This window comes from Panthera leo, chromosome C1 (genome assembly GCF_018350215.1).
Source record: "Panthera leo isolate Ple1 chromosome C1, P.leo_Ple1_pat1.1, whole genome shotgun sequence".
NCBI classification, from domain to species: Eukaryota; Metazoa; Chordata; class Mammalia; order Carnivora; family Felidae; genus Panthera; species Panthera leo.
Window position 1 is genome coordinate 122,635,446 of NC_056686.1, and position 20,333 is coordinate 122,655,778.

Sequence of the window (20,333 nt, forward strand, 5' to 3'; positions counted from 1 at the left end):
ACACACCCAACCCAAATTGAAGGTGATTAAGAAAAACAAAGGAGAAAACCAATTCCTTCTTCTTCTTCTCCAGCATCTCAGGATATCACCACAAGTCTCCAAAGCATTTACATTTTCTACATGGAAGTTGTGCTAGCTGGTTATTCATGTAGCGTGACTTGAGGGAGAACAAATGGCCTGAATATTCAAAACTGATTACCATACATGACTTAAAATCTCATCATTACCAATTTTTTTAGTCATGGATAAATTCATGAGATATTTCTGGTTTTCCAGTCTTTAAGAAACAGAGTAGGATTGTATTTCTTACTCCCGCCTTGTGGTTCGGTGTGGCCAAGTGACTGGTTCTGGCAAATGAGTGGCAATCGAAAGTCTCATGTGTAGCAGCAGGCTGGGAGGATGCAAATGCCAGTGGGAATGCTTCCAGAGTGCTTTCTCTCCAACAATACAGTGACTTGCACCATTCAAGATGGTGGCTGCTCTACAAACCAAGGTGAGGATACATAACCAGGGCCCACAAGCACTTCATGAGAGACATGTGGCATGAGCATAAAACAAACCTCTCTTGTATCAAGTCACTAAGATTTTTTTTAATTTTTTTTAATGTTTATTTATTTTTGAGAGAGACAGAAACAGAGCACAAGTGGGGGAGGGGCAGAGAGGGAAGAAGACACAGAATCAGAAGCAAGCTCCAGGCTCCACAATGTCAGCACAGAGCCCAATGCAGGGCTCAAACTCAAGAACCATAAGATCATGACCTGGCTGAAGCTGTATGTTTAACCAACTGAGCCACCCAGGCACCCCTCAAGTCACTAAGATTTTGAAGTCATCTGTTAATGAAGCATAACCCAGCCCAACCTGAGAGTTACTCCAACGAAACTAGCCAACAAGTTTCCCTGAAAGGCAGATTTTAACTCAATGTTATCAGTAATTAATATAAAAACAATCAATTAACAAATTAACCCTAGGAAAGAGCACATTTCTAAAGAAATGAAATATAGATAAAGACCAAAATCATTAACACTCAATATTCCAACATATGGCATAGTGCCAAGGAAGACAGGGCAGAGATAGACAGTATAGGAACTTCCTCTGAGCATATAATGGCCTAAGAGCTATAATATATCTAGATTTAGCAATTAGTATAATTATAATTGCAAATATTTAATGAGAACTTACTATATATTAAGCATTATGCTAAGCACTTTACATCAAATGATACCTCATTTAATCCTTACAATAACCTTAGGAGGTAAAAGGCTATCCGAGCTTTATGTAGGCAATGAAGAAAGTAATAAGAAGATAAATTACTTACAGGTCTGTCTAAAGTAAAACCAGTCTCTCAACAGATAATAGATATAAAGAGATAGATGATAGATAAATAGAAGGAAAGAAGGAAGGAAGGAAGGAAGGAAGGAAGGAAGGAAGGAAGGAAGGAAGGAAGACATAATTATAGATTAAAAAAACACATGAATCTTCCCTTATTTGGCAATATTGAATATTTGCATTGCAGATTCTTGCCAGAGAACATAACCAGGTTCTCTGTTCTCTGGTCCTTATCTAAGGCTCAATGATAAAAATAATCATTTTTCCCAGGAGACTGTCTGCAGAATATGCACTCTGCCCCTTCTCTGAAATGAATAGTTCTTAATAATTGGGAGCAGGGCACAGACTCCCCTATAAATCTTATTTTCCTAGAAAAATATATGTACAAAGAATTTTAGAAGATCCACAGAGAGCCCATTGAGCCTCATTATAGATTCCTCAGGGGAAACTGGTCACTAAATAGCTTTTTCTAGTAACTGTCTTGGGGCCCCTGGACTTTGTCTCTATAAGCATACATTCCCAGTCACATGCTGGGTCCTTGTCCTGTTCCTGCAGAGGCCTGGGTTGAGGCTTGATGCAAAGGAACGCTCTGGTACGTGCATGTTATAGCAGTGCAGTTACTCAAATGATACGTCCTCTCCAAAGTATCGGAGGAGATACAGACAGGAGGCATTTTGATGAAGGTGATTTCTCAGCTCCAACAGAGGGTGTTGTCTTTGGCCTCCTCAGCATGAGGTCCAGCCAGGTCCAAGCAAACTGTATTCTAAACCTCTCATACCCCAAACATGCCATCTTGAAACACAAGCATAATTACATTATAGGATTGCTAAACCAAAGCACTACACTTCACTCCCTTAAAATGTTTCCTTTTAAAGGGCCAACATGCCTCCTGTCTAATCTTCCTCATACCAAATCCCACCAAGACTAGACACCCACAGCTGCTGATAGAGGAAATCCCTTTGTCAAGAAGATAAGTATCCGTGTAATGTTAAGTGACAAAAGCAGGTTACAGCTTTCCATGCAAAATGAACATCCACACCATCATTGTTTGTAAAAACAATGGGAAAAATACCAAAATGCTAAATAGCAATTATCTCTAGAGGGTGAGATTGATAGTAAGAGTTCTGTTTATAATATTTTCTGGGTTTTTTTTTCAAAGTCTCTGCATAAGCTTACGTTTATAATGTTCATAATCAGAAAAAAAATGCCATAAAAAGTATGTGAGAATCATTAGCTCTTGCTAACATCTTCAAAGACATTGTGAGCCCTTACAGTAGAGGCAGACAAGGGCTGAATATTTATGTGCTAACAGCTTTATGTTCATTATTTCATTTAATCTTCACAAAAGGACTATGTTATAAACATTATCCACCTTTTCAGCTGAAAGGGGAAAATCTGACATTTATGGAGGCTTAAGAAATGTACCCACAATCACATGGTTAGGAGATAGCAGAGCTGAATATTAAACTCAGGCCTGTCTGTCTTCTACAACCTCGACACTTTCTACTATTCCTCAAATGATAGAAATAGTCAAACAATAAAAGTGACATTTTACCTTCCAAGTCTCAGCCATAACTGGTGAAGAAACGGCTGTGTTTTGTGGACTGTGCCCATGCTGGAGGGAACATCGAAGCTTCTCCCCTTTGAATGCCAAGGCTGCCAACCCACTAGATACATGACTTCTCTCCATGAAGCGCAAGGAAGTTGCAGAACTTGAAGAAATGTGAGAACCGAACTCGGTAGTCAAGTAATGAGCCTTAACAAGGCAATAAGGTCACTGCCTGCAGGAGACCAAGAGACAGCAGTCACCACTCCAGAATACAGGCTTCCACACAGGCCTGCCCAGCTTTCTGGTACTTTCCCAAAGTTTCCTGGAGGAAAGCAGTGTTTCTCCTCATTGCAGGGCCGGCCTGGGGCCCCGAGCAAAGCGGTACCTGGCTGGAATTTGCATCAGATGGCTGAGAGGCTGGCTCTGTGGCTTGGAGCCTGGGGCTTAGTGGCCCGGTTGGTGCTTCACTCCAGTTATCTTTCTGTGAAGAAACACTCTGCATAATTTACAGAGCTTGCACTGCTAATCTCTACCAGCTGTCTCACAAATGCCTGTATTGAACTAAAGTGAGGTTTCAGGGAGCTGGAGGAAGAGCCAGAAGAATTCCTTCTGATGGGTCATCTTTGACAGCTGTGACTTTAAAATAATGAGGTTTTGGAAGCATTCTGTAAACCCATGTGTTCATCAGGGTGTCACTGACTCCAAGAGCACTCTGATGCTTTCTCTCCCTTCTCAAACCCACTCTATGACCAGAAAGAAACAGAAAAGAAAACCATCTCCTGACAGCACTAGGAATAGGGAGGGGTGGACCACTGCCCGATCAGAAATGCTTTACAGCCTTCCAGAAATTAAAAAGGGGATGGGATAGTTCTGGTCTGTAAATAGATGGATGAGGCCACAGCCCAGAATATGCTGAGAAAAGTCCGTGGAATGGGAGGTGAGCTTCCCCTCAGATGTGCACTTCTTCCATGACTTGGAGTATACAAATTTACCACAAACTAAGTGGTTTAAAACAACACCAATTATCTTGGTTCTTTGGCAGTTCAGGAGTCTGAAATGGGTCTTACAGACCAACCAAAGGCTGTGTTCTTTCTGGAGGTTCTAGGGGAAATGTGTTTCCATGTCTTCACTATTTTCTAGGGGCTGCCCACGCTCCCTGGTCCAGGGCCAAGCACCCTGCCAATGCTCCCGCTGTCATGTCTCCATCTCTGGCTCTGTCCTTACAGCCTACCTCTCACAATAACCTTTGTGATTATTTGGGCCACCTGGATAATCTAGGATACTCTCCCCATCTCAAGATCCCTAACTTAATCATATTGCAAAGTCCCTATTGCTAGGTAAGGCAATGTATTCAGAAGTTCCAGGGATTAGAATGTGGACGTCTTTGAGGGCCATTATTCTGACTAGCACATATGGTAAGGTGATACAGAGTGGAGTAAGAAGCAGGACAAAAAATAAGGCTTTAGATACAAGATAGTTCCAAGCAGCTATACAAGTTGGTGCCACATACGGTGGTCAGAACAATTGGTAACACTTAAATGCTTGCCCTTGGAATAAAGCTGGATAAACACTCTCCAAAAAAATTTGAACAGTCTGCCAGGGAAGGTCTAATTCCCACACAAAAGAGAAAGATCAAGAAGAACACACAAAACAACTAATCCCAGAGGAAAGAGAGATGGGGGCGGGGGGCAGAGATTTAAAGTTTTTAGTTAGTATCCTCACAAAGACGTTAAAAGTTTTACATTCATTAAACAAGAATAGTCTGCCGTGAAAAGGGAGCAATTCTATAAATATTCTTAGAAAAGAAGATCGTGATTTGTAGAACAAAAATACAACAGGTAGCCTAGATAAAGCTGAAAACAACTTCAGATCCTAAGGCAGAGACAAGGGTAGAAAATACAAATGAAATGGAAGATAAACACAGAAGGCCCAACCAACATCCATCTAACAACAGTTTCTGAAGGAGAAGAAAAAACAAATAACAACAATAACAACAACCAAAAACAAAAACAGAAACAAAAAAACACCACAGGAAAAATATTAAGGAGCATAAATAACCAACAAAATAAGATAAAAAAATTTTCCTGAACTGAAGAGACAGATGATTCTTCTTTTGAGAGAGGCAGATGAGTGCTGACCACACATCCTCACAAAACTATAGATGGCCTCAATGAGTGAAAAGACTCAGAAGTCTCCACAGACATAAATTTTTTTTTGTTTGTTTAACCAACCAACCAAACAAACAAAATGCCTCACCTACCAGGGAACGCAAATCAGTTTTCAATAGTAACATTATTTAGAAGACAATGAGTCATGATTTCAAAGCTCTGTAGAAAATTATAATATTGAATCTAAAATTCAGATCTTCAGACAAACTATCTAAGGTGACGAGGGGAAAAAAATCAATACATTTTCTGACAGGTTTCAGGAAGTTTGCTCAGGAAAGGCATCTGGCAAGTTGCATTTTTATTTTAATGTACCTGGGAGTTACTGTCACAGAATAAAGAGACGAGGAAGGGGTAGACTAGAATATAGCTGCAGCAGACACCACAGCTAGCTCACCCAATACCCATGCCAACCCCCTTTCTGTGAGTCTGTATGCTACAGAGACAAAGGTCAGAAACTCCCCTTCCCCCGTTGTCAGTAGCCAGCTGCCTTAGGAGGTAACATGGTATTTTCTGAGGCAGCTGGCTATAAACTCTCTTCTCTCTTTCGTAACATCCCAAGTGCTGAGTAGCAGGCTACCAAGCAGAGGCATTTTTTCCCAAAATTCTCATTTTGGGCTTGGGGGTTTCTCCTGGATAAAACATTCACTCCTGGCCCTGTCACATCTTCTCTGAAGAACGCAGAAGTTCTGTAAACCACATATTACCCTGACATATATCACTTTCTGCTTAAATAAACTAATATGGATTCTGTGGCCTGACTTTGGGGATTAGGAATAAGAGTAAGGAAGGTTAGGACAAGTGGCTGTTGCCTTCATTCTAAATGCTTCTGTCTTACTTTATTTTTTGCGATGTGCATGCATTATTTTCAATAGACATTTTTTTTAATTTTAATGTAGTAGTGGGCAAAAGAAATGAGGTCTTTTGTCTAGTTCACAGATTAGCAAGCCCAAATGAGCTGAAAACATGTGCACGGTTCTTCAATTCACCAGTAACCAAAGAAATGTAAGTCAAACTTATGCTATGCCTGTTAAACTGGCATAAATTTGGACGGAACATACCTATTACAGGTTGAGATGTGGAAAAATTCTACTTTCAGGTGGAAGTGTGAAATGTTACAGCCCCTTGAGAAACCAATCTGGAAACGCTGATTAAAATATAGATTAAAAATTTAAATATATGTACTCTTCAATTCAGCCAGCTCAATCCTAGAAATCTATCCCACAGAAATAAATAAAACCGCCAGAACTTAAAAACTTTTTGTTATAATTGTTCCTCGTAGTAAACCCTAGTGTTAAAAAAGTAACCAATAGTGATTAAAAAATTGAAGAGATCAGGGTTCACCCACACTATACCTTTTAGAAAAATGGATCACCTATAACAGTTAATATAAGATATGGAGTTCCACAAAATGTGAAGTGAAAAATAACAAGCTCAAGAAAAGTGGGAAGTCACCCCAAATACAGCATATATTTTCCAATCTCTCTGCTTTTGCTCACACTGTCACACTTCTATTTAAAACACCCTTCTTCCCTGACATCAACCTCTTACCTCTACCTAGGTTACCATGGGTAACCTAAAAAGGCTTACCCATGTTGAATATAAATTAGCCTTACCATTTTAGAAGAGCAGTACAAAAATATTCAAAATATTCACCCAACAATCTTAAACCTCTGAATTTACAATAAAGAAGTAAATGTAAATGAGGCATATACAAGAAATTATATAATTTTAAAAAAAAAAGAAAGAAAACAATCCAAATGTTCATCACTGGGGAGAACAGGGCTAGTCAAATGATTTATGATTTGTATGCTCCATAATATATTACACAGCCATTAAAAAGGATGATGGAAGTCATATCGATTTGTTAAAAACATGTGGGACTTACTGTGTAAGTGATAGAGGTCACTCACAGACAAACATGTTATGATTCAATAGCATAAAGTTAGGTGTATTTACCTGGACATATATTCATATTTATTTATAGAGAGATTAAGGATTTCCCAAAATATTTTAACAGTGGTTAAATATGAATCTTTGAACTTGTGAGATTTGAGCTCATTGTAGTTTCTTGTGCTTTTTCATTTTTACATACTATTTTAATTTTTACCCAATTATATGTTATATTTTATAAACACAATAGTGCTATTTTCTAAAAGTTCCAAGTTTTAGACTGTCAAATTATATTTAATAGACTTAATAAAATAATAACTGGCATTTATTGAGCATTTACAATACACTCAGTACATGCTAAGTACTTGTACCTATGTTAACTTACTTGTCTTCACAACAAACTTATTAGTCAAGTACACTTATTATCCAAATTTTATAGTGAGGGAAGTGAAGTATAGAAACGTTATTTACTTTAGAAATTCAAACTGCGATATTTTTGAATTTTTCTAAACAGTTTTGAAATGACAATGAAAAAAGTTTTCCATTTATCAGCACTCACCCCATTATCTAGAAGAGTCAACTAATCAGGACCCCTTATTCAATCTCTCATTCCCTAAGCCATCTGTTTTTAGCATGAAGGTTTAACTCTTTCTGTTCTTATCAATGTGCCCTCTCCCCACTGTATTTTCTGCCACCCTTTGAAGCACAGCTATGGTGAGGCTTTCTAGCATTGGCTATACTCATTTACACGCACCAGTATCTGTGTGGTTATAAAACTATCCTTTACAAGATTTTCCTTCATGCTGTGACACCCAGAAGGCAAAAGAAACATAATAAATGACTCAAAGTTTTAATGCTTAAAGGTTTGTCACATGGGAAAAAAATGCTCAACAAACACAGCAACCCAATACCCATGCACTTCACATTTCAGAGCACGCAATGGATGAGATGTAATTACTGTGGTTAATTGGTTCCTGGTAAAATGTCACTGAGAATAAGAACTCATTAATATATCATTTCAATCACTGGAGACACCAGGTGCTCTTACTCAGGGTCTGCTCCGTGGTATCAGTACTGACATCTTTCTCAGGGTTATTGCCCTCTTCAAAGGAGAAAATATAAACACCAATGTGTATATTATGATTTGGAACGTGTTCTCTACAGTTTCTGTAAAAAGTCATGCAAATTATCCAGCCAGGTAAACTTCTACATAATTCAGGGAGATCCATGTGAGATTTCTCTCTAAAAGCCTGACCTTTACACATTAAGCAGGTGTGTGAGTTTGACAAATATAAATGCAGATGAGTAAAAAATACTATCTCTGGCTTGTCTTTATTAATGCTATTTTGGAAAAAAATGTAATTTATCAGACTGAAAGAAAAGCTGTTACATCAAGATTGTCTCACAGGTCATGTTTCCACATCAGGGAGTTAAATAAGCCCTAGAGATTAAAATAATTCAGGAAAAAGCCCTAAATGTATTCCACCAATTTTTAACATCATCTCTTCTGCTCTCATGTACCTCAGTATCCATATAGCTCCCATATCTCTAAACACTGCATGTTGAAATGAGAATGAGAATGATGATGAAAATAATGAAGGAGAAGAAGGAAGGGGAGGAGGGTAGAAAAAGGGGAGGAGGAGCAGTGGGAAGAGGAGGAGAGGAAGAGAAAGATGATAGTGGTGCTGATGGTAATGATGATAATGGTGGTGGTAGTGATCAAGATGATAGTGATAATGGTGAAGATAATGCTGGTGATGTTGATGATGAAGTGGTGGAGATGATGCTGGTAGTGATGCTGCTGCTGCTGCTGCTGCTGCTGCTGGTGATAAAGATGATGGTGATAATGGTGATGATGCTGTGATGTTGATGATGATGATGGTGATGGTGAAGGTGATGCTGGTGGTGGTGATAGCAATGATGATGCTAGTGATAATGGTAAAGATAATGCTGATGCTGGTGATTGTGGTGGTGATGTCAATGATGATGATGATGGTGGTAGTGGTGGTGGTGATGATGATGAGATAAAGATGATGGTGATAATGGTAATGATCATGGTGATTTCGGTGATGATGACGATGGTGACAGTGGTGGAGATGCTGGTGGTGGTGGTGGTAGTGATGATGATGCTTATACTTATGATGGTGATGGTGGTGAAGGTGATGCTGATGGTGGTGATGTTGGCGATGCTGGTAGGGAGATGATGGGTGCCTTCTTGCATTAGCCACAAGTACGCACTTCTAGGTTCCTAACATGCATAAGGACATTAAAAAGACAGTCATTGGAACTGAAAGAGAAACTACATTTCCACATTAGACATTTCTTCATTTTACTTTCTAATTTAGTTATTATTTTTAGCAACCAATCTCCATATCACCTTCCATGAGAAATACTTCTAACATTTCCAAACTTGTGGGGGATTTTTAGCTAAATATATTCATCCTCAAAAAGGTGGGGGGAAGGATTTTCTCACCAGAAGACTGAACTTGTCTCTATGTGGAAAAGTTCCTTCCTGAAAAGCATTTGTGCTTTTCACAAAAATGAGTATTTATTAACATGGAAAATTGATTTTGAAATGTTGAGTAAAAAAAATCAGCTTACAGAATAGAATGCACAACATGAAAATCACTTTGTTTGGAGATATGACATTAATACATAGTCAACTCTGGGTTGTAGAATGATAGATGATTTTATGTTCTTGCAGTTTTTTGCTTTCCTACATTTTTCCAGACTTTTTTTTTTTTTTTTTTGCAATGAGCATGCGATACTTTTGTGATGAGATAAAAATATTCTTTTAAGCCTCTGCAAAGAAAGAGGACATTTTTTCTGGCTGTAGCTGGAATACTAAAACTGTAAATGGAATGCTTATATGGAGGAAGCAATGAAACCTGAAAATACAGACCTCACTTCTCTGCTAGAGCTGAACTTACAGCAGTAAAAGGGCTCTCAGGGAGAAAAAAAGAAATAACATGAAGTGTTGAAGAGGAAACACTTGCAAGGGTCAGGGAGAGGTGTCTGAAAGAGGCAGAGTTCATTTCAGCTCAGCAAATACTTATTTATCATCTTCTCCATACCAAGCAGTGAGCTCCACAGCAAGATAGAGAATCCGAGTGTTTAGAGAACCTATAGCCCAGCAGGAGAGAGAGCAGTGGGAGCACCTGACTTCAATGCAGTGGCAAGAGTGTTCTGCATAGGTGGGCACTGGCTCCCATGAAATCCCAGAGAGACCCTAAAAACCAGCACGAGGGTAGATTTCTCAGAGATATACATATAGAAGGTGAGCAAAACTAAAAGAGAGAAAGAAGTGAGGGTGTGTTCCAGGCAAAAGTAATGCCACTAACAAAGACACATCAGTGAACTGCAAGGTGCATTTGTGGAGCAACATACAGAGGCAGGTTGGTAGTGCTAGAGTACCAAGCAAGGCAGACAAGCTTATGGTGTTGGGAACCTCCACCCTTCTATATGAGACTAGGAAGGTTAGAATTTAACTGGTAAGAATGGAAATCCATTCATGGGTTTTAAGAGGGTTCACGATGCTAAGCCTTATATTCCAAATGATGTTAAGAACCCCCTCACCCTTTTGTGTTCCTGAAATGGCTTCACAAAAATACCCATCCTCCCCATGTGACCTATGTGAAACATGCCATCCACACTTTGTCATGACTCCAATAACACCATGGGTGCCTCCCTTGTTTGCCTTTGACAAGACTGAACACAGACCTTTCCCCTTTTGCCAGGCACAGACTATATTAGTTTCCGAGGGTGGCCATAACAAAGTGCCTCAAACTAGGTGGCTTAAAACAACAGAAAATTTTTTGTTTCACAGTTCTGAAGCCTAGAAGCTTGAAATCAAGGTGTTGGTAGGGCCATGCTCTCTCAAGACTGTATGGAACCATCCGTTCCATGCCTTTCTCTTAGCTTCTGGTGTTGCCATCAATTTTGTAATTACTGGCTCAAAGATGCATCACTCCAATCTCTGCCTCTGCATCATGTGGCCTTCTCCCCTATGGGTCACTATCTTCACCTCTTCTTGTAAGGACAGCAGCCATGTTGGATTAAGGCTCACCCTAATGACCTCATCTTAACACAATTACATTCAGCAAAGACCCCATTTCCAAATAATATCACATTCATAAATACTGGTTTGGACCTCAACCTATCTTTTAGGGGGACACCATTTAACCTAGACCCTCCAGCTTCCCATTCTTTATCTCATAAATGATTCAAGCTCTTTGTTTCCCTGAAACTAGCTAGCCACAGGGGAAAACAAAAACAAAAACAAAACACACACTACTTAAGCAGATTACTGACTGAAGCTTTCCCCATTTAAAATACAAACCCAACTATAAATCACTCCATCTGTAATGTCCTTACCCCTCCCTATAAAACTCTAAGGCAAATCCACATTCCAAGATACCCTGAGCTTCAGATCTGGGGTGCTTTCCTATTGCAACAGGCTGAATAAAAGCAATCCGCTTACTTGTTCAGTTTTTGTCTTTGACAGTGAGTAAAAGGTCATAGTCAAATCCTCTCATGTATTTTGAGCAGCTACCCGCAGGTAGGCCATGGCAGCAAGGGCTGATAGTCGATGCTTGAACTCTGCTCAGCCCCGACCCTGCCACAGGACCACACCTGCGCTCACACCTTCTTTGCTAAGAACATCAGCTGCTGACAGCTCTCAGGGACAGCTGAGGGAATTGCCTTAGCTTATTCATGTACTCTAAAGACTAGACAGATGTGACAAGATAATGTATTCATGGTTTGTTTCTTCTAACTGTAGGTATTTTCCTTCTCTACCCTCTAGCAAATATAAAAAGGGAGCCAGGGCCAGTGTTGCCTTCTCTCATGCGTTTTTGTGTTGCAGAGGACAGAGGCACCCAAGAGATAGCACTCCCTTCCCCTATCCCCTTTTGTGTCCAAGACCCATTGCTCGGTGAAGCGGTTAGGCTGAATGGTCCCAGAGCAATGGATGGGGCAGGGCATGTGGCAGCAGCTATATCAAAAGCACCTGGGGGGTGTTTGGGTAGCTCAGTCAGTTAGGCATCCGACTCTCGATTTTGGCTCAGGTCTTGATCTCATGGCTCATGAGTTCGAGCCCTGCATCGGGCTCTGTGTTGAAGTGCTGAGCCTGCTTGGGATTCTCTCTCTCCCTCTTTCTCTGCTCCTCCCCTGCTTGTGCTCTCTCTCTTTCTCTCAAAATAAATTTAAAAAAAAAATTTTTTTTAAAAAGCATCTGGTATTTCTTTCCGAAAGAGCCTGGAAACAAGACAAGTTTTTCAGCCCCTTAAGGAGAGGTAACCAGAGTACCAGAGCTGGCTCAGGGATGCTGGGGAGACAGAATATTAAGAAAGGTGGCCGAGGGGTGCCTGAGTGGCTCAGTTGGTTGAGCGTCTGACTTTGGCTCAGGTCATGATCTCGCGGTCCGTGAGTTCGAGCCCCGCATCGGGCTCTGTGCTGACAGCTCAGAGCCTGGAACCTGTTTCGGATTCTGTGTCTCCCTCTCTCTCTGACCCTCCCCCGTTCATGCTCTGTCTCTCTCTGTCTCAAAAATAAATAAACGTTAAAAAAAAAAAAAAAAACTTAAAAAAAAAAAAAAGTGGCCGTGGGAACAGTAGCCAAAGACAGCATGCCACTGCTTGACAGGGAAGTAGTGTAGCCACCCACCTTCCAATAAACCTTGTAAATTTGAGCAGTGAGAACCACAGCCATCACAATGATGGGCTGTAGACCAGAGGGCTTTCTGCCATCCCCACTGCCCTGATCCTTGTTTGCCTGAGTGGAAATGGGGCAAACCTTCCAAACAGGATAGAGATCTAATTTCTCACCCTCTAGAGAGTTAAAGCTCACAGTCAGAATAAATTTGATTTATAAAAACAAGGTATTTCTCACCACCCCCCTCCAAGAGTGTGGACTAAAATTTTCACTGCTGTAGAGGCAATGTAATCCAGCCAGACGGCAGTATAAATAAGACAGCTGCCTTTCAGCAGCTGTGTCTCTCCAAACTGCAGCTCAGCGATCATAATTAAAACCCTCTGGAAATCCACTCTCCAGGGAACTGTGGTGGGTCACCTCTCCCAATGCCCTACCAACAAAAAAAACGCTGCCTCTCTCCTCCTTGTTCCTCATTTGTCTTGTAAACAAGAAATTAAACTTCCATCTCTCAACCAAGTTGACTTGGGTAACATAAGTGCAGGTTCAGTGGGTCTTTCCTGCCCCTGTGGGAAGTGGGGGAAAAGACGTGGGGTGTCCCTCCTCCCAGGAATCCCCCTCAGTTTCCAAACAGGTAAATGAGAATATGAGAAGATAGACTCTCTGACCTACGTGGCAACAGGAAACCAACTGCTGGAGACGCTCAGGAAAGAAGAAGAGGTGGTATTGTGGAGAAGGAGCCCTTCCCAGGAAACGTACTTGGGAAATGGGATGGTCCCCTTTTTTATTTGCTTTAACCTCTTCTGCTGTCGATCCTCTCAAAGATGTTGAAGTCCTATCTCAGGCCTTCCACAGTCGGAGTCACCAAGACCCCCAACACTCCACCCCCACCCCACCCATGGCATCCACTTGGCCCCTCTGCCTTCCTGAATTGCCCTTCCTCGTGCTCCCATATTTCTGGAATCAGTTTGCTGGTCCCTGTGGGGGCCCAGGGGCAGATGCCCTTCAATAGAATTGTGTGTTCTCTCCCTTCCTGCCCCCACCCTGGCAGCATCTTAGGACAACAACTCCCAGGGCTACTCAGTACTGTCAGCTACAAGAAGAGCCTCATCTGGACCATTTAGACTTACCTTTAAGGACAGAGGAAGTCCTGCCCATGAAATATAAAGGTTTTCCCCTTCTCCCAGTCAGAACTAACCACAGAGAAACAGCTTCACTCCTCTTCTCCACTGTCCATCTCCCTGTACCTGGTCTCTCTTGCTTCTTAAGAGCTGAGGTCTGGGCAGAGCCATGAGGGAAGGGGGTCCTCTTACAAAACTCATGCTGTCCCCCTTTAACCAGCAACAGCCTTGATGCAACAGCCTTGATGGGACAGGTGTCCCACACTGGGGCTATGTGAGGGCTACGTGAGGGCACCTCCATATGACAACTCTTTGGTGAGCACTTAAGACAGTGGGAGTTGTTGGGCTCTGTGCTGACAGCTCAGAGCCTGGAGCCTGCTTCAGATTCTGTGTCTCCCTCTCTCTCTCTCTGTCTCTCTGTCTCTCTGTCTCTCTCTCTCTCTCTGTCTCTCTGTGTCTGTCTCTCTCTCTAAAATAAACATTTAAAAAAAGGTGGTGGGAGTAATCAAGTCATGTTGTTTTCAGCTTTGAGGCTTCAGTAGAAAACCTGAAATCACAGGAAAAATTTTGTATGTGATCCGGCTACATATTTGACTCCTCCCAATCCTTCAAAATCCCAAACCAGCTCCTGACCTCTCCAAGACACTTTCTGCCCTGACAACTCTGGCCCTCACTGAGATCTCCTTTTCTGGAATATCCAATGCACTTAATGTCAGAACAACACATTCTGATGAGTAGATATATTCTGTCTCATGTTGGTCTCCTGTTGTTTCTCCATGTTGTTCCCAATAGCACGGCAGACTTTTTGAAGGCAGAAACTGTGCTTTATACTTATTTTGTATCCCCTATGGCTTTTACCTCTTTGCTGCCAACATAAAGGTGCTCAATGCATATTTGAAGTGAGTTGAATTGAATTTTCAATCAGACACACACTGGAGAGAGAGCCTCGATGTGGCTAGGGGTGCAGTGCAGCAGCACAGAAGAGAGGTTGCACACAAAGTTTCTTTCGAAATTTGGGTATTGTAAGATTGAAGAAGGGCTTTTTAAAGGTAACATGTGCTGTCATTGCTGGCAGCTGGGTAATGTTCATACATCCCTGGGAATAACGACATGGGCTTAAGATCCAGTGCAGCGGATCCATTTGCACAGGCAGCCGCTAGCATGAGCACCGTGAGAGGGGATGATGGAGGGAGTGAGGAGATGACTGCCTTTCTCACTTCTGCTCAAACCTTCCCACCCAGGTTTGGTGACTAGACCTGAGTGGCAGACACCCAGATGTGGCAGGAAATCCCAGTGGGACCAGGTGCCATGGGTCAGAGAGGCATGTCCCCCTCCTCTCCTCTCTCACATGCACACACGTGGAGGCATGCACATCCCCACAGAGCATCAGTAGGGACTTACCTGCCAAATGCAAGTAACCAATAGGGGCTGAGCTAGTTCCTCTCTTTCCTTACCTTCACACCCCTTCTCCACTGGAAGGGAGTGTCTTCCGGAAAGACTATAATACTGCTCAATCCCCTCCAAGTGCTCTTTTATCCTTCTAACTTCAACATGTCTACCTTGGATTACTGAAAGAAGACCCCAAGGTCTCAGACCCCACCAGCTAATGAATTCAGAAATACTTTCCAGTTAAGATGACTGACACGACATCACTGGAGTCTCAGAGACTAGAGCAGGAGATGGAAAGCCACGGCATTCCCTTCCTTTCCTGTAGACCTATGGAAACTTTAAGGAGTGTGCAATCTTTGCTCCCAAAGCTGGTGGACTTAGGGTTCCTCAGCCCTGCGAGCATCTTATCACTTCCCTTGAATCTGGAAGATGGGACCAAGGCTCTTATCTGCATTTCCTCTGCTCATCTGCACTTCCATCCCTGCCAGATGACAACAGCCATGCTTTCCTGGACTTACTGGAGCAGGAGGTCCTCCTACCACAGCCAGCCAGGCTTCTCCCCCTCACCTTGCTCCCAAACTTCTCCAGCTCAAAAATTACCTTGGGGTGATAATAATATAAGACAAAATTGAAATTAATTTACTAGAGGTTGTGGGTCATTTAGATTCAACTAGTCATTTTCAGGTAGTACTCAAAACAGGTAGGGCCAAAAAGAAGGCACTGAGAACTTTCTTTACTACCCTTTGAGTCAGGTTAGCCTGGTCCAGTCCTACAAAGAAGGGCTCGAAAAGCTGGCAGCAGAGATAGTTGGGGCATATGAGTTGTATCTCTGCTTGGTCCTGTGGCTGATGGCAGTGTATTCCCAATGTAATGATTCTTTTTATGTGACAAGGAGCTGGAGAAAAGGATGCTGAGCAAAGGAGTCCATATATTCCCCATAACTCGAATTACTACAATGAATTGCCACATTACTCACCTTTGCACTGGACATTAATCACAAAAACAAAAAACTGCCGAGCCAGGGAGTTACAGAGGATGTGCTATTTCAGCCCTCACCCTGTGCCAAATGCACACAGCAGTGATGAAGTTCGTGGAGCTCCCCCTGCCCATCTGCTGCTAAACCATTAGCATCGAGGCTGGAGAGGCAAAGTCTCAGCAGGGACTGAGACAGAGCTGGGCTCCTCCTCACCTGAGAGGCCATCTGCCTGCAGAGGGCAATCCAGATCCTCCTCTGGCCCTTGTGCTTGCCATTCAACATGTCTCTATAGGCTCATGTCTGATTTTGCCAAACTCTGGAGAAGGAGAACCTGAAATATTAAAAACAGCCATACTGTTTAATATTATATATATGTGAGGAAAAAAGAAACAAAAATTATTTATTTTATGCCACAGAAAGAGGTAAATTATTAAGGTGAAAATGGAAATGACCAGGAGATAGATAAATATGATCTCATTTGTCTATGTATATGTTTTAACAAAATACACAATATTTTCCATCAGCTTGTGGAGACAATCTCAAAGGTGACTCTAAGTAGGCTTACAGAAGTAATGTGTCTAGAACAATTGAGTTTGGGGCTAGGATATTCCTTTAACATGACTTCTGGAATTGCTTCCCCTCCCCCAGGTGGGCATCAGGTCCAGGGTCCTGCATAAAGCAGGGAAACAGGGTCGCCTGGGTGGCTCCGTCAGTTAACCATCCATCTGTTGATTTTGGCTCAGGTCATGATCTCATGGTTCATGGGTTCAAGCCCTGCATTGAACTCTGTGCTGGCAGTGCAGAGACTACTTGAGATTCTCTCTCTCTCTCTCTCTGCCCCTCCCCCACTCATGCTCGCTTTCTAAGTAAGTATTTAAAAAAAATAATAAAGAAGGGAAACAGGGGTAGGGGGCAAGGTTAGGAAGGTGGTCATCAGTCACCTGTCTACACTGGCTCCACAAGCCACCAGTGCTCTCCCTGTCATGGTCTCTTCAGCTCCAGTGTACTGTTATCTTGTGGGCAAGGGAAGTTTGCCCTGGATCCCTGCCCTGTGCTCCTGACACACCCTGCAGTCATTTTCTCTGGGTCTTTCCAAGCCCCTACTTCTCTGCTAGGGAACAGGGCTTGATTTCCCAGTGTTCTGGCACAAATAGTCCTCTGCTCTTCCTCCTTCACATCCTTCTTGATCCTAAAGAAAATCTTTCCCCCAGATAATATAAACTATCATATAAAGAAAGTACAAAGTAAAAAAAAAAAAATGTTAAGAATATTCCATTCCTACCCCCAATTAAAGGCAGACAATAGCATTTTGCTTTTCCTGAACCTAGATTGTCTTCAAAAACTAGTAAAATATAATAGACTTATCAAAAAAACTTTGACTTTTAATAGATGTCCAAATAACTTGTTCGTGTTTGAAAATAAATACTTACACAGAGTAAAGTGTATTTTATATCAAACAAGTTTGAAGAGCCATGTACTATAGCATTCTGTAAAATAAGCAAGACAAAAAGCTGGTCTTGTTTTGTTTATTTTTTAAAAAAACAAATACCTTTACATATATTAAGTATAATGAAAAATATGGTGCTATCAAGAAGAGAGCACTGAAACAGGCAGTAAATAATCTGAGTTCTGTTCCAGAATGGTCCACGTAGTTACTGTGCGAACTTGAGAAAATCACTTAGGCTCTCCTAGTACCACTTTCTTTATCTTTAAAATGGGTATCACTGGGGGGAGTGCCTCGGTGGCTCAGGTGGTTAGCATCTGACTTCAGCTCAGGTCATGCTCTCCTAGTTCACAAGTTCAAGCCCTGCACCGGGCTCTGTGCTGACAGCTCAGAGCCTGGAGCCTGCTTCAGATTCTCTGTCTCTCTCTGTCTCTCTCTCTCTCTCTCTCAAAAATTAACATTTTTTTAAGTGCTTATCATTGTGGGGTGCCTGGGTGGCTCAGTTGGTTAAGCATCTGACTTCCACTCAGGTCATGATCTCATGGTTTGTGAATTCAAGCCCTGTGTTGGGCTCTGTGCTGATAGCTCGGAGCCTGGAGCCTGCTTCGGATTCTGTGTCTCCTTCTCTCTCTGCCCCTTCCCTGTTCATTCTATTTCTCTTTCTCTCTCTCTCTCAAAAATAAATAAACATCAAAAAAAATGTTTTAATGGGTAGCATTGTTGAGAAATACAATTCCTCGGAAATAGATCAAATGAAGCCCCAGCCATCAGAGCATTCTGGGTGTTTCCCCAAAGTCGACACTGGCTCTTGGCAAGTCAGGGAGACTCACCCATGCTGTCTCACTTACTCCTTTTCACAGTCATTTCCACACATCAACTGAAGCTTCCCTCTCAGAATCTTGCACCTTATTGCCTCCACGTCTCCCCTCTAACAGAGGAAAACAATTTGGAAAACCTTCAGAGAAAGACATTCGCGACTTTAATGTGCTAATCCTTGCAGAAAAGTTAAGATTTTTAAAAACAAACATCCTCGAGAGAAGATAATGCTGAACCCAGGGACTGGGATCAAAAACTCCACGGCGCCTGACTATAGGGCTTTAAATTTGAACACAGCGATCTTCCTGGCATGGCTCAAATCATCCAAGTAGGTGGCTTAAATGTGAAATCATATGGAGCCCAGATTTTTTTTTCCTCACCAAAAAATCTCAGCTTCCAATTGAAGAGTAATTGAACAGAGTGACATCAGGCTTTGTCTCCCAACAAATGCAGCTATAGCAGCCAGCCTAACAGATGTGATTTACCAGCCTGTTTGACCAAAGCCATTATCATGGAAGATATTACTTACACGAAATACATTCTCTCTTAAAACAATAATCAGTATTAGACTCCTGTCACCTTCCCATTCAAACTGTGTAATACGCTGAGATGTGCTGGCTGATGAAATAAACGTAGAGGAGAAAGTCTTTGGAGCTTGTTTTAGTCCTGCCTTGCATGAGTAAGCTACAGAAGCCAGTAAGAGAGAAGGAAGGTATGGTCACTGGGAAGGTCATGAGGCAGGTCAGGGTTCACTTCCCTTTTTTTTCCCTGCCACCTCCACCCCTAGAATGTGTCCGTCTGTCTGTGTGGTTACTGGCATAATAACTCACCAGTTATGCCACAAGGGAAGTCTTTGCAGTTGAGAAAGGCTTGCAGTTGAGACGTTCCATCTGAGTCATTTGAAAGACCAACACTAATCACAGAGATGCTCGTCCCCATCATTGACCTCTGGGGCAGTGGGCAGAGGCTTCCAGTGTTGACCTCTTGGAACAATTTGGTAGTAGAGCCAGAGAGGATGGAAGGTACAGAGAAAACCTTTTCTCAGAAGGAGAATTGACTTTGGGGAAACACCCAGAACGCTTTGATGGCTGGGACTTCATTTGATCTATTCCCAAGGAATTTTATTTCTCAACAATGATACCCATTTTAAAGATAAAGAAACTGGTGCTCAGAGAGCCCAGTTCACAAATTCACACAGTTTCATCCTCTCTGGCTCTACTAGGAAGGCAGGAGTCCAAGGGACTCCCAAAAGCCCATCCAAGGCCCTTCCTCTGAGTGTCTGTACCTCTGTACCCCTAGTGAGATAATGTTACCTATTCACTCTGGACACCTGCCCCTGACAGGGAGTGGGACTTAATGCAGGGTCCTACCCACTGTGGAGGAAAAAGGTCCTTGGAGCCGGAAGACTGAGCTGCGTACAAATGTCCAGTACCCTATTTTCTGGCCTGTGACCCTCGACAAGTTCCATAATTTCTTAGACCCTCTTGTGTGACTGTCCCTTGTGAAACGGAAGTAACATTGTATGAGGGTTAAAGTGCCAGACTAATGGTTAAGTGATTACCAAATTCACCCAACAAATATGTATTGACTGATAATTGCAGTTGGCACCTGGCATTCTGCATTTCTATGCTATCTTTATTTGCCAAAATAGTGGTATTTTGTTGGTATAAAACCATAAACTTTAATTTTTTAAGTTAAAAAAAACTTTAACCTGAAATATATCTGAAAAGTGAAATAAGGCATTAAAGTCTTAATTTGAATAATCCAGAAAGCATTTTTCTCTCCCTCAGTAAGTGGAAGAAAATGACAATAAACAAAGCAAAGATTCTATTGCAAGAGTCCCACTCTGGATCAAAGACTTTCTGTGTAAATGAAATATGCACATGGAGGTGTTAAAATTAATACAGGTACCTCTGTGGTGGAAGCTCTATCTGTACACAATGAAATAAAGAAAATAAGAACAAATCAGTGTATTCTTCTTTGAAACAAAACCTTCAGCTTGGTA

General features: G+C 41.9%; 1 long non-coding RNA gene across 25 annotated transcripts in view; it reads right to left on the bottom strand.

Moving 5' to 3' along the window:
* The window catches only part of LOC122225819, a 166,118-nt gene that overhangs the window by 62,666 nt on the left and 83,119 nt on the right, over positions 1–20,333 (bottom strand). For 21 of the 25 annotated variants that reach the window (XR_006205400.1, XR_006205397.1, XR_006205386.1 and 18 more), the window contains 2 exons: positions 16,282–16,399; positions 750–3,107 (listed from right to left, as the gene is read on the bottom strand). This is a non-coding gene — a long non-coding RNA (uncharacterized LOC122225819). Of the gene's footprint in view, positions 1–749; positions 3,108–9,056; positions 9,182–16,281; positions 16,400–20,333 lie in introns of those variants that run through there. The other 4 variants (XR_006205378.1, XR_006205377.1, XR_006205376.1 and 1 more) reach the window with 2 other exon arrangements.